Below are 15433 nucleotides of genomic sequence, written 5' to 3' on the forward strand. Positions count from 1 at the left end.
TGCCACTACGGCGGTCCGGGTTCGAATCCCGCCCAGGGCTGAAATAATTTCAGTATTGCTGCGCTGCGGGTTGTTACTCCAACTCTCGTGGGCGGGGAGTTGGGGGTATGTGTGCGTGTAAGGTCACAGTATTACCCACAGATCGGTCATACGAGCTCTGAGCTCTCATCCGGGAGGTTAATATATGTCGATCATGAGTCCAACACGTAATCCAAGACCATGGTTACTCAACACACGCGCGCGCACACACACACACACACACACACACACACACACACACATACGGACTTTCTATTTACCACAATTTATCGGTCTTAACATATCGTTGATGTTCATGATCATCTCGGGTGTGACAGCTAGGCCATCGTCCACTCATCATCATCATCATCATTATCATCACCATCATTTGACGTCGTTGCGCGTTACCCTTGTGGAGGCGACGGACGGGAAAGGAACAGGCAGAGAGGTCGTGGGAAGCCAAATCGAATGGTGGAGTTAGCCTAGGAGTAGTCTTGGAGTCGGAAAGGAAGATAGTGTGTCAAAAGAAGGGAAAGAGTAAGAGACAAAAAAAGGGGGGGTGGGGGGCGATAGCATCATGGATGACATTCCATGCATTCGTAAGGTGTACAAAGGAGGAACTTGTCCTGGAATTAGGACGAGATCACGGGAGCACAAGGCAGTCGTGAGCTGATGCAGCAAGACAGACGAACCACTCCCGCCCGCATGACAAAGAAAGTTATGGGGGAAGAGAACGAGGAAAACACTGGAGGCAGCGCGCACACGCTTACACACACACACACACACACACACACACACACACACACACACACGCAGTGGTTAGAGTTTCCGGCAGCCACTACGGCGGTCCGTGTTCGTATCCCGCCCAGTGCTGAAATAATTTCATTATCGTTACGCTGCGATTCGTCACTCCAACTCTCCTGGGCGGGGACGTTGGGTGTGTGTGTGCGTGTGTGTGTAAGGTCACAACATTACGCATAGATTGGTCATATATGAGCTCTGAGCTCTCATCCGGGAGTGAAATATCTGTCGATCGCAAGTCCAACACGTGATCCAAGACAATGATGAATCACGTGCTCAAGGAGGGACAGTGACGACCAGGGCCACAGTGCAAAGGGCAATAACCGAATCAAACGCGGGGTGAAGGCCCTCGGAGGCTAGGCCGGGCGAAGCGAGGCGAAGCGAAGCGAGGCGAAGCGAGGCGAGGCGAGGCGAAGAGGGAGTAGCGGCGCCAGTGGACGCAGGAGTTGAGGGCTGAGGACCGCAAGGAGAATTGATCACGCACACGCTTGCATGACTGCTCATCCTGCCAAATATCTCGGACTGCGGTCCGAAACGCCAGGGAAATTAACTCGCACAAGCTCACTATTGTTTCCTCAAACTCGTACTAATGTATCTATCTCATGTTTGTGTGTGTGTGTGTGTGTGTGTTTGTTTGTTTGTGTGTGTGTGTACAGGGTTACCCCCCCCCCCAAAAAAAAACAAAAAAAAAACAAAAAAAAAAAAAAAACGGGCCCCAACTTGGGTAGGCCTCATTTCTTAATTGTGTGTTAGAATTGAATGAAAAATTGGTGATAACTAGTTTATTGTGTTTAAAACATCATATCAAAACATGAGAATCTTTGGATTTTTCATCTTTTTTTTCAAGAGCATGTATTCGAGATGACCTCCATTTAGCTCTGTGCATTTCTTAAGGCGCAGCACAAAGTTGTCCTTGACGTCCTTCCAAACCAACCGAGGAATGGGTCTGATCTCCTTTCCGGTGGGTTCCTTAAGTTCCGTGATGGTCCTGTGTCTCCCTGCGTCTTTAAGGTAGCCCCAGAGAAAGAAATCTGGGGGGCTAAGGTTTGAGCTGTTAGGTGCCCACTCAAAATCAGTCTTGAGACAGACCACACCGCCACCACATTTTTCTTTCAGCCAGTCTCGGGACAGGTTTGATATGTGAGAGCTTGCTCCATCTTGCTAGAACCAGAACTTCCCCATAAGCGACGGGTACAGGGTCTGCAGCTCACTCTTGAAGGTTTTGAGGACCTCAACATACCGCTCCTTGGTGACTGTCACTGTCGCGCCAGATTCCTCGATGAAGAATGGTCCGATGATGCCTCTGGCTGAGATTGCAGTCCATACCGTGCACTTAGGGGAGTGTAGGGGCTTGGTGGCTACCTCATTGGGTCTGGAGGTCCCCCAGAAGACATTTGTCTTCGAGTTTACCTTTCCTTCAAGATGGAAGTGAGCTTCATCTGAGGTCCAAAGGAGGTTAAGGAAAGTTGGGGTCTCCTGGATCTTCTCCAGTATCTTGACTGCCATAGCCTTTCTCTGCTCCTTGTCTGAGGCTGTAAGGGTCTGCTTCGTCTGTATTCTGTATGGGTAGGCCTTTACATCCATTACTAGCACTCTCCTGCAAGTCTCACGGGATATACCGAGGGACTGACTTCGCTTGCGCACAGAGGGTTTCGGACTCTCTCACGCTCTCGACCAGCTCAGCTGTACTTTTCCTGGGGCGTCCTGAATGGTTTGGACGTTTGTCACTGGCTGCACTGAAGTTCTACATAGGCCCATAGTTTCGAAGTGGTCCACCCAGTCCTGATTTAATTTTTGGAGGGGGACTTTTACACATTCGAACTGAATGTGATCCACTTTGGTGAAATGCAAATGACTTCTTAAAATGCTCTATGAAATCTAGGTCTCTTCTGGGTTTAAGGATGGATATTTTACCCCTGTCGTCGGTGATGTTTCCACGTGTTATTTCCGATTCAACCTCGAAAAGGAAATTGTGTACAGGGATTTTCTTCCCGATAAATTTAGGTAATGTAGTTTCATCTTTGACTATTGTGATTAGGTTCCGAGTTGTCATGGTATGTTGTGTGGTAGGTGAATTATCCGAAGAATTTTCAGCGTAAGAAGGGACAGATTTGGTGTTTTGCAATTCTGAGCAGAGCGGTTGCAGAGGGTAATTGCCTCCAAGGTGATATTTAGAACGGAAATAGTATCTGCTTACAAGGGATGATGTAGAATTTGGCTCTTGGGAGAATCTTTGAAGAATAGTTAACCCGAATGCAGGAGTTGGTGTGAAGAGTCAGTACTGTAAAATAAGGTGGGCATGAATATACAATCTTATGGCAAGAGCTGGTGAGAGATAGAAGTATAGGACACTGTTTAAAAGAAAATGAGAAATGTACATGCATATTATACGGAATCAATTAAAAGTAGAAATTTAAATAACTAAGGCGAATTGGCTTGATTGGTGAAAGGATACCTCCTTTGATGTTCCACGAGTCTTGCTGTTTTCAGGAATGGGAACAAGTCTTTGTAGGCTCACGCGTTGGCTGCTGCTGGCGAGGATGAGTCACATAGGCTCGTGCGATGGGCTTGCAGCGTAGGTATGATGCTCGAAGATGTGCAGCGTAGAATTAGGATGTGAATTCGTGTAGAGCGAGGAAATGACTGGGGGTTATGTGGACTACGTGCACTCCTGCATATGCTTTTTTGGCGAAGTTTCTCTCGTGGGAGCAATGCAGCGAATAGGGATTTCCTCGTAGTGTGATGCTGGGCGATGTAGCGAAGATGGATATCCTCGTAGTTGGATGCAGGACGATGTAGCGAAGATGGATTGCGTCGAAAGTATAATGCTGGGAGTGTCAGAAGGGGAACCTTGCCTTCGACGAGAAGAATGGGGAAGTGGCTATGTTCGGCCGGAGTGTAGATCTCCGATCTATCTCTTCGACACGTCGAATCCCGTTTGTCTGCCACCAGAAATTATGTTGTTGGACTACGTTAGTTTGGAGGCGTTGAGATAAAGACGTCTCTTGGGCTCTGTTTATTTGTAAGTCTTCACGGTAACGTAGTAAGCCTAGTCTGTCTCTTGCCACCTTAGGGAGCGACGAAGAAAATGTGTGACGCTTGCCAACACATATTTTACAATTCTACAAATATATTCCTTATGACTAAATTTATGTACAATATTAAACTTTAGTAGTTCATGCGGAAAAATTCGATCATTTACCAAACTGGAGAGAAGCTGAAGTGCTACATAAAGGTTTTGATAAATTCACTAGAAGAATTGTTGAATCAGCATATATTTCAACTAATAATTCATCGAATCATCGAGGAGGGTTGATCAATTTAGCTAAAGAAACTAGTATTTTAATTCTAAAGCACGCCAGAAAAACGACCTTTCCCAAGTGTCCGAAAAGATAATTAGATTTAGTACATAAACTTCAATTGCAGTTCTACATACACTCTCTGAAGAAGTTCTACGCGAACGAAACGTTAGAGTGTTTAGGGTTCCGAGCCTTCCCCTGTGTTTATGTTCTCCATCATCCAAATATATATATTTATATATATATGTATATATATATATATATGTATATATATATATATATATATGTGAAGAAAAATTATCCTATCGACGTAATGAATGATTTATAGTTAATGGTATATTTTGGCAATATTCCTGGTCGTCTTCGGAGCCTAGCGCATGTGGCCGTGAGGTCAGCCTTTCTGACAGAGGGTCAAATCACACAATAGGTATCCGTTGGAGTCTACCACCATATACTACACTTCAGCTCGGGCACAAGTTCATATGCACTAGTACAGACTGAACAAATCAGAAACTCAAGGGCAAGCACAAAGGCATAGGTATTTTCTTGCAGCATATATATATATATATATATATATATATATATATATATATATATATATATATGTGTGTGTATATATATAATGCAATTTAGTGTGTGTGTGTGTGTGTGTGTGTGTGTGTGTGTGTGTGTGTCTGCAGGCAGACATAGTTGGTGATTTGTGGAAGTGTAGTATTATCAGTTTAAGTTCTTTGAGGGATGAAGTGACAATGTAGTTTGGGTAGCTCTGATGGTGGTGGGTATTGTCATATCAGTTGTGATGTCCATACATAGATGTAGGGACGGGAGTAAGCTTTCTGTTATCGCTTGGAAGAAAAAAAGCCTTGGTCATGGAAGGAGCAGGCTTTGACCGACGTCGTGACGTGTGACGGAGGAGCCTGGAATGGAGAAGGCAGACCGGTAACCGCTGTTTGCGAGTTCACCAGAGGAGAGAGTATGATATGGTGGGCGTGGCTGCCAGTAGCTGGTGAGAAATCTCGAGAGGAATTGGGAGAGTAGCCAAGCGGGAACAACGCCCTGCCCTGGTGGTCAGACTTTTTTTTAATAAAAAGTCTTTTTGGTGACTGAGTAAACAGGCAGGTAAGGATGGCAGGAGAAACTGGTGACGTGATTGTTGTGATGCAGTGGATGGACCTGTTCTGACCACAATTGGAAGGAATGGATTCGCCCTTGCATTCTTCCACAATAATGATCCCCCCTCCCGGCCCTCTTCCACATGTACTCGCCCGCCGTCCAAGTTAAGCGAGGTGGGTATATCGTTCCAGCAGCTTCCCTGGAATCAAGTCTGTAAAGGGCAGAGTAAGGGCACACACACACACACACACACACACACACACACACACACACACACACACACACACACACACACACACACACACACACAGACACAGACACACACACACACCAACATTGATGCCCCCCCCAACCGCCCAACGTGAAGTGAAAAGAAAAGATTGGGGTTATTCAGTATAGGACCTACGAAGAACCCCCCCCCACACACACACACACACCTGAGACGAATAGGTCGAGAGGAGGAGCGAGTGACAGGTGGGTTGTCGGTGATAACGGCCTCCTCCTCCTCCGTAACAGAGTATTGTGTTCTTAACGTCGCAATAGAGGAAACATGAAAAGAAGAATAATGTGGCATTTGTGGAGGCAGGCAGGCAGGCAGGCAGGCAGGGAAAAGTCTGCCACGCGGTCGGTCGGTCGCGAGAGAAAGCAACCGGTAAAAGGTGCACGAGGAGGAGGGGAGGAGGAGGAGGAGGAGGAGCGGGTGAAAGAGAGCAGTCGGCGACGCGTAGTAAGAGAGCAAGTGGTTCGTGTGAAGGTAGAGGTGATCTGGGCTGCGGGTAGGGTGATCGGGACGGTGTGTGTGTGTGTGAGAGAGAGAGAGAGAGGAAGGGGTCTTGGAATGAGCAGTTCTAGAAAGAAGAAAAGACGGGTCGGGTGTAGGGCGTTTGTGGTCATGTACGGCAAACGCGTGGTGACGTAGAGAGGAGCCTTGAGGAGAAATCGAAGGAGGGAGAGGGTGTGGACGGGGGAGGTGGTGGTGGTAGGGGGGGGCAATCTTAGGGAGCCAGAAAGGTATCAAGAGCATGGCGTGGTGATGGTGATGGTGGTAGTGAAGGTAGTGGTGAAAGGTACACGACCCTTAGCCGTGTGGGTACATGGGGGATATCTATACAGGTCGTGTGTCTTGTTGTTGTTGGTGATGTATGTGTATTTGTGTGGAGAGGGTAGGGCTGGGAAGGGATGTTGGTCTTCTAAATCCAAGAAAAGGATTGGAATCCCTCATAGGGTTTTGATTGGGATAGAGGTCGGAGGAAGGGGGGAAGATTCACATCTCAGTTAATATCTTCACCACTTGTATGTGAAAAGGAACGAAGCTCATGGGGTTCAGTCTATTATCCTCCAGTTGTCATATTATTCATGCTTGAGCCATATCGCCTTCCAACTTATTCCAAGTAATTATGCACCTGCACTGAAAACTGGTTTTCTTCGCTTCATTAAGATATTTTAGTCTTTTTTCAATTTGTTTTCATGACCTCGTAAGTTCCGTTCCCGATCAAGAGATCTCTTGTATCAGTGTGGTTTGTCCTCAATAAGTGACCTGAACACTGTAATCGAATCGCCTCTCTCTCTCTTTGATCTTTCAGTGTTGGCAGATCCAGTGCCCCTCATAATGATTTATCAGTCGGGCTGGAAACCAGTTTAGTTGATGCCCTCAATCTTGTTTATATCTTTCGCTCACTGTAAGGACCATACCACTGACGTATATTCCAGTTTTGGCCGGATTATGGTTTCTACGCGTTTTTTTCTTCTTCGTCTCTTCATCCATATAGTGGGAACCCATTCTAATCATCTACAGCAATACAAACGTCTTTCCCACAATCTTACTGAGATGTCTGTTAATTGACAGGTTGTCTGTTATCCACACTCCAAAATCTTTCTCAATTGCCACAATAATGGGTTCAGTCCCAAGGAATATTGTTTTATAGATGATCTTTTGGTGTGGTTTCCCATTTCCAGTACTTGATATTTTGCATTAAAATGCATTTTTCATCCTTAGCTCCATGCGAAAATAGTGTCTAGATCCTTTTACAATAGTCTGCAGTCCTTACTCTTCACTCTTATCTTTGCACCGTCTGCAAACATGTTGGCATAATTTGTTGATCCTTCCATCAAGCCATTCACATAGATAAGAAATATAGGTGCTAGTACTGAACCTTATGGAATTCTGTTGGTCACTATCTGTATGTGTGTTATATGGATATATATATATATATATATATATATATATATATATATATATATATATATATATATATATATATATATATATATATAATGTGTGTGTGTGTGTGTGTGTGTGTGTGTGTGTGTGTGTGCGTGTGTGCGCGCGTGTACACCTGTCGAAATGTATACTATTGTAGTAACGGCCATATTTTATTAGAATTTGTAGCGTGGTGGCAGGCTTGGTGTGTGCAGCTCGTTCTAAGTGTAACGGCCACGTGACTGTAGAGTAGTGTTTATAAAGTATTTTCGTGTGTAGTAAAATAATATAGAAAGGGGGCAGTGGAGAGCACGGGAGGCAGTGAAGACTATTTACGATCACTTGTTATGAAATTGTGTTAGGAGCGTGATAGTGGATTTTTTTTCTTTCTCGAAATTAGAACGATATTTGAAGATGTCAGAATTCTTAACCGAAGTCAAGTTGCATGTGGTCTTCATTGCCTCATGCTACAGCTCATCCAGAACTGCAACAAACATTGGCATTTTGAACAGTCAAACTCGCTTTGCCTAGGCCAAGAATTCCAGGGTTTATCGTTGAAAAGATAAAGGAAGGAAATAAAGAAAGGAAGACGGCACCATGAGGGATTCTTCTTCTCATTCTTCTTCTTCATCTTATCCTTCTTTTTCTTATTCTTCTTCTTCATCTCAGGAGGTTTCGGGTCATTTGTCTTCGTCTCTCGCTTGGACAGAATGAAGGTTTTTAGATGCTGCCATGATGGCCAGCTCATGAATCGGTCGTGGACCATGTTTCGGAAGTGGATGTGCATGACCGCGCTGCCAGGAACTCTCTCCCTCTCTCTTCGGAACGGTATCTATCTGTCTACCCCTCCGTCTCTCTCCCGTCATCTTGCGCTGAAGAGGAAGAAGGATCGTTGTCGTCGTCGTCACATCGTCGTAAACGACGTGCAAACCTGTAAGCTCCTGCTGCTTCCTGGTAGGCTTCATCCATAGCTGTACAGTACCCATTGTACCAGCTGGGCCAGAGAGGAGAAGCAGCAGCAGCAGCAGCAGCAGCAGCAGCAGCAACGGCACGCGACCGTTACATACCTTGAGTAGCTCTCAGCAGAAACTGATTTCGTATATCTTGGTTTAACAACTGGCACGCCGTGTTATCATGAATCGTTGTTGTTTGCAAAAATCTACCATGGATAGAGATATATACCTGTGAATTTGGGGGTCCAAATACAACTGCATCCATCCATCCACCCTACGTGTGAGTGGAAGGGGTGGGGTTGGGGGAGCGTTTGTTGCGACATGACCGCCATCAAGTAGCACCACTCGCTCGCTCGTTCACTCACATTGGTCGCGAGAAAGGTGTTACTGGGTACACACACACACACACACACACACACACACACACACACACACACACACACACACACACACACACACACACACACACACACACACACACATACATATATATATATATATATAATACATGAGCTCTGAGCTCTCATCCGGGAAGGTGCTGTCGATCGCAAATCCACACCCAACTTCAGCAACCCATGGGTGATATTGGGTCCCTATATTTTCAGTAGTAACATGAAAAATATAAAATATAGATCAAATACTACAACTTATATACAATTTGATCATTTTTAGAGTTGAGGGAGTGGGTGTAAGGTGAGCCCGCTTAGCTCACGGACTACATTGGTTCCCATCTCAACTTGCGTTGATCAGAATTTGCTTTAAAAGCATTAATGTTCTCCGCCCGGAATGTCTTTCTCTAATTGTGTATTTACCTAATTGCAGTATCTAAGAAAGGAACAACGTTCGTTGGGTTCTGTCTCCTATTCACTAATTTTCTAACATACCTAGACTCAAATTCATACACGGTTTCATCTTTATCTATATCTTTGATTTCCAAATATCATGTTTAGATTTCAACTCATGTATTGTTTGAGTTTGGGTTGTATCGCCTAAACTATTCCATACATTTATAAATCTATATGGAAAACTGTATTTCTTCACATCCTTTCGACATGTGATCTGTCTTAATTTACTTCCATAACCTCTTAAAGCCCTCCCATCTTTAATCAGATCTCTTCTATCATTGCAATTCCCTTTAGTGATCTGAACACTGTAATCATGTCACCTCTTTCTCTTCGATCTTTCAAAGTTGGTAGACCCAGTACTTATAGTCTCTCCTCTTATGGTTTATCTGCCAGGCTGGGGACCAGTTTGGTTGCTGTCTTTTGTATTCTTTCAATCTTGGTTATATCCTTTACTCTGTGTGGAGACCATACTACTGACGCATATGTCTTGGATGTATAAAGGTTTCGATATGTGTGTGTGTGTGTGTATGCGCTCACGCATACACGCACGTGTATGGATGGGGATGACAGGTGGTGATGGATACGGAGCTGCCTAGTGTAGGCCTTATGGTCTCTTGCAGTCTCCTTGATTCTTATGTTATGTTCTTACGTGTACCTTATTGTGATGTATTATTTGGGAAAGAAACTACACTCGTGGGTTTCTGTGTGTGTGTGTGTGTGTACGCGCATGTGTGAGGGGAGTGCCCCAATGTGTGAGGAGGTACCTGCAGGTTGTATGTGGCTAATATGGACTAATGCATAATCCTGCAGGTGCACATACTGCTGCATCGTATGTGCATCGCTGTACGTGCGCGTTCCCGAATGCTTGTGGACTTACTAACGAGAATGCATGCATTCCTGCAAGTATGCGAGTACCCCCCCCTCACTACTACTACTACTATGTAGTTTTTAAACAATCTCCACCCTATATAGTAGTAGTAGTAGTATTCGTAGTACAAGTGTAGTTTTGGTCGTACACTGGCGAGATCCAATACTCCGCACCTCACTCTCTTGCCCGGCCCCGCCGGCTGGCTGGCCGGCGCGGTGACTGACCTTTGCTGTGGCAAGAAGAGGAAGAGGAAAAGAAGGTGGCGGAGGAGGAGATTATATTAGAGGAGAAAATATTTGCGTTGGTGGTGGTGAAGGAAGAGGAGAGGGAAAAGGCGGCGGCGGCGGCGATGATGATGATGATGATGATGATGATGATGATGATGGAGCAAGAGAAAGGAGGAAAACATAGAGATGATAATAGTAAGGAAGTGCGTGGTGGGTGATGATAGCAGGCTGTGGTGGTAGTGGTAACGGTGAATAGCCGCTGATGCTAGTGGTGATGATGTCTGGCCGTTTGCCACCTGTATGTGACGATGGTGAGAATAGATCATTTCTCGTGCATTCGTCACGGTCATGGATCACGTGTTGTTGGACTTGCGATCGACAATTGTTACCCTCCCGGATAAGAGCTCAGGTACTTACGTCGATAACGGAATAGACGAAAGTACTTGCTGTTTTCAAGTTTTTTTTTTCTCCTGCGATTTTACATACTTTATTTCATAGTGGTGTGAAAAACCCTGCATATATATATATATATATATATATATATATATATATATATATATATATATATGTGTGTGTGTGTGTGTGTGTGTGTGTGTGTGTGTGTGTGTGTGTGTTTACCTAATTCTAGTATACAGGAAAGTAGCAATGCTCGTTGGGTTATGTCTTCAATTCTCTAAGTTTTCTAACATACAGTAAACCCTTGATATAACGGACGGTATGGGGACAGGGGTCTGTCGTTATATCCGAAAATCCGTTATAACCGAGGATCCGTTATATACGATGGAAATACCGGACAGATCCGTTATATCCCGAAGTTTGTCCGGTATTAGAAATTAGTAGGACTAGACTCAAATGCATGTAAGGTTCCAACTTAATTTATATCTTTGATTTCCAATTATCATATTTAGATTTGAACTCTTTATTGTTTGAGCTTGGGCTATATCACCTAAGCTATTCCACATTTATATGGAAAACTGTATCATTTCACACCTTTTCGACACATGGTCTTTCTTAATTTACTTCATGACCTCTTATTGCCTTCCCATCTCTAATCAGGAAATCTCTTCTATCAATGCAATCTTACCCCTTTAGTGACCTGAACACTGTAATCATTTCTCTTTCTCTTGGATCTTTCAAAGTTGGTAGACCCAGTACTTTTAGTCTCTCCTCATATGGTTTATCTGCCAGGCTGGGGACCAGTTTGGTTGTTGCCCCTTGTATTCTCTCAATCTTTGTTATATCCTTTACTCTGTGTAGGGACCATACTACTGACACGTATTCCAGTCTTGGATGTATCAGGGTTTCAGTGAGTTTTTTCATCATCTCTTTATCCATAAAATGGAACACCACTTTAATCTTGCGGAGTAGTTCATATGTCTCTCCCACAACCCTGCTGATATGTCTGTCAGGTGACAGGTTGTCTTTTATCAACACTCCCAAGTCTTTCTCCTCATTTGCTTTTGTAATGTGTTTGCTTCCCAAGGAAGAGTTTAAGGGTGGCTTTTTGCTGCTATTGACCATTTCCAATACTTTACATTTTTTGGTATTGAACTTCATTTCCCATTCTTGGCTCCATGCAGAAATAGTGTTTATATATTTTTGCAATTTTTTTAACGTTGTCCTCAATTTTCACTCTTCTCATGATTTTTGCATCATCTGCAAACATGTTGGCATAGCTTGTTGTTCCTGCCATCATGTCATTAACATAGACAAGAAACATTATTGGTGTAAGCACTGAACCTAGTGGAACTCCACTCATTACTACTCTCCAGCTTGACATCTTGTTCTGTACTACTGTCCTCATCTATCTTTCCTTCAAAAAGTCTTTAATCCATTCTAATAGTTTGCCTCTCGGTCCTCCAACATACTTCTATTTCTTCATAAGTCGAATGTGTGTGTGTGTTATTGTGACAAATGGATTAACAAGCTCTACTGCTATTACTCAGACCTTTGCAAAGGTTCGAGTCCTAGCGGTGGAGCTTGTTAATCCGTTTGTCACAATGACACACAACTTGTTGGATGGCTTACCATAATAAAGGCTCAGTGAAATAAAATAGAGACTTAGCTACCCAAGTGCCGTTGGGTAACTGCCAGGTCTAAGTCCAGGTCATTCCTTTTGTATGGGAAGGGTAGCTCAATGCCATCGTCTTTGCTTTATAATAAGCAGTCACAAATGCAAAGGTTTGAATCCTAGTGGTGGAAGTTTTAAATCCATATATATACAGTGATCCCTTGTTTATCGTAGATTGGTTCCGAGACCGTCCGTGATAACTTAATTTCCGTGAAGTAGGGACACCATATTTACATTATTTAATGTGTATTTGGACTTTTAACACCCTCCCTGTACTGTTAACAACCCACCCATTACAGTACTCTATTAATAACAAGGACAACTGTTAAGCAATAACACTTATAATTAAAAAAATAAAGATTGTTCTTGTACTCAACACAAAAGAAGTTGAAGTAAAATTTGAATGGTGATGGTGGTGAATTTGCTGTGCAGTAGAAATGATGATGATGAAGACCTCTACTGTGCAGCCAATGATTGTATTTTACGTCTCTTCAGACGGCGGTGCCCTTTCCTGGGACACCTCTTCCACTTCTTCCGAAGGTGCAACCGTAGTAGTAGCATTAGGAACTGGCTCTTTTTTTTTGCGAGGCTGCAAAAACATTGTGATAGGAAGTTGCTTCCACTGCTTCTTTTTCTGTTCAAAGAGCATCTTGTAGTGATTCATGACTTCGTTGACCTTGTTGCAAAATTGCATAGAACAAACCATACCATCGTGCCATTCTTGTGACCCCTCTTTTAATTCTTTAGCCAGGTTGCAGAGCTTGGCCAGCTGTTCCAAAGTCAAGCCAGTTTGGTCGACAACTTCTTCCGTTTCTTGCTGTGTTTCTTCTTCACTGGCCGACTTCATCTAGTCTTCCAGGTCTGCGTCGGTTAGCGTGTTTTCTCTTTTCTTCTCTGTGCACTTGTACATATTCATTTCTATAATCAGTATGTATTTTCCATTTTCAGGTTTTTTGTCTTTCCTCCATTTTATCCAAGCTTTATCCCTTTTATCTTTTAACTCTACATCTTTTGTTGTACCAACATTTTACATATCCTTTTTCTTGTTTTTGTCTTGGAACATACTTTTCCACTCCTTCCTTATAAATTGTTGTCAGAATTTTCCATTTCTCTTCTACTGTTGTTTCCTCTTTGTGTATCCTTTCCCAATCTGTTAAAAAAAAAAAAAACTTATTTGATCAAAATTTGTTTTTCCACACATCATTCTTCCCTTTCTTTATTGTTCATTTTTTCTCATGTATTTTTCTTCATTTATTTCCAGTTCTACTAATATATGATCACTTTTACTTAGTGGTGTCTTATATTCAATCTTGTCTTGTCATTCAGGTTTTGATGTGATTATTAGGTCTAGTCTCGATGGCTCTTCCTCATTTCTATACCTAGTATTCTCTTGTATTCAGTGTGTCATTGTATGTTCTATAATCATATCAAGTAGTACATTTCCACATAGGTCATCTCCACCCTTTACTGTCATTTCTTCCCAGCAGATTTCTTTACAATTAAAGTCACCCATTATAATTATTCTTCCTCCATCTTCCATTATCTTATTTAGTGTTATCCTTGTGTCTTCTAACATATTCTTGTGTTCTCTCTCTTCCCACGAAGCCGTTTTAGGAGGCACATAATTTACCACAAACTTCCTGCTCTTCTTGTCCCTGTCCTCTATTTCCATCATGATCATTTCCACTCTATTCTTTCCATATGTAACATTCCTCACATTTATATCCTTAGTCAGGAACATAACTCCACCACCTTGTTTTACTTCTCTGTTTCTAATCCAATAATTATATGCACCATGTCCTACACTGTTGGGTGGTAATGGACCTTTCAATTTTGTCTCCACAATTCCCATTATGTCAGGTTCCTTTTCCATCAGGTAATCATTCAGTTCATTCAAGCCTGTTATTAATCCATCTATATTTGTGAAGGACACTTTTAATTTTCTGTTACCTCCATCCTGTTTTTTGTTTCCCTTCTGTTTTTCTCTCCTATGAACCATTTCCTCACTTTCATATCCACTACTCTCCAATAGAATTTCTCTTTGACTCTGTTCTGTTCTCGTTTTTTCCCCTAGCTTCGATTCTTTTTGTTTTATCTTTCTTTCCTCTTTATTCATCTCTCTTTTTATCTATACCTTTTTGTACTGATCACTTTCTGCTAGTTTTCCTGTTTTTGATAAGACATTCTCTCCTGTCGTTTGTGACCTGAATTTAACCTTAATTGGTCTGGTCTTGTCTATACTGTATTTCCCAAGTCCATATATTTCTTCAATTTCTTTCCCTATATCCTGTTCACCTTCTTGAAATATTTTATTACCCTGTTCACTCTTTCTCCTATCTTGCTCTTGTAGTCCTATTTGGGTTATGTTTCTCTTCCAAGTCCATATATTTCTTCAATTTCTTTCCCTATTTCCTGTTCACCTTCTTGCAATATTTTATTACCCTGCTCACTCTTTCTTTCTCCTATCTTACTCATGTAGTCCCATTTGGGTTATGTTTCTCATCCATTCCTAACATAATTATACATTTCTTTTTATCTGCTAAGTCTCTTACTATATTCTCCTCCTCTCTCATAACTTTAATGACTGTGTCCTTAGTGTGTTCTTTCATCTGTTGTTTCACTATATCTCTAAATTAAATTTTGCTATTTTCCTTAACCTTTTTCCAACCACTTACCTCTTTTTCTGTGGACTCTTTATTCTCTTTATTATTCCTCTTTAACCCATTCAACTCCGATGACAAGATGTCTTGTCATTTGGTCAAATAAAACAAAAAATCATAATAAAACAACAATGTTTGATGATTAATTCCTTATTCTCATCCTTTACTTTTTACTGTCTTTTTAATTCTATTTATTTAGGTTTTGGTTCTCCTTCTTTAGTTCTTCCAATTTATCAACTCTTTGTGTAATCAGTGCAAGTTGACTGAACCTATCCTCTCATTGTTCATTCATTTTTGTTACTTTTTCCTCTAGACTTGCTAATTGGGGGAGGTTGTCATCTCCTCCCTCATTAAACCCATAGAAATAATGATCTCCAC

The 15433-nt window shown here is 42.5% G+C and overlaps 1 protein-coding gene across 14 annotated transcripts in view; it reads left to right on the forward strand.

Moving 5' to 3' along the window:
- The window catches only part of Btk (tyrosine-protein kinase Btk29A), a 222054-nt gene that overhangs the window by 158817 nt on the left and 47804 nt on the right, over window positions 1-15433 (forward strand). The window lies entirely within an intron of this gene.

This window comes from Oratosquilla oratoria, chromosome 34 (genome assembly GCF_046742065.1).
Source record: "Oratosquilla oratoria isolate Oo_2021 chromosome 34, ASM4674206v1, whole genome shotgun sequence".
Lineage (NCBI taxonomy): Eukaryota > Metazoa > Arthropoda > Malacostraca > Stomatopoda > Squillidae > Oratosquilla > Oratosquilla oratoria.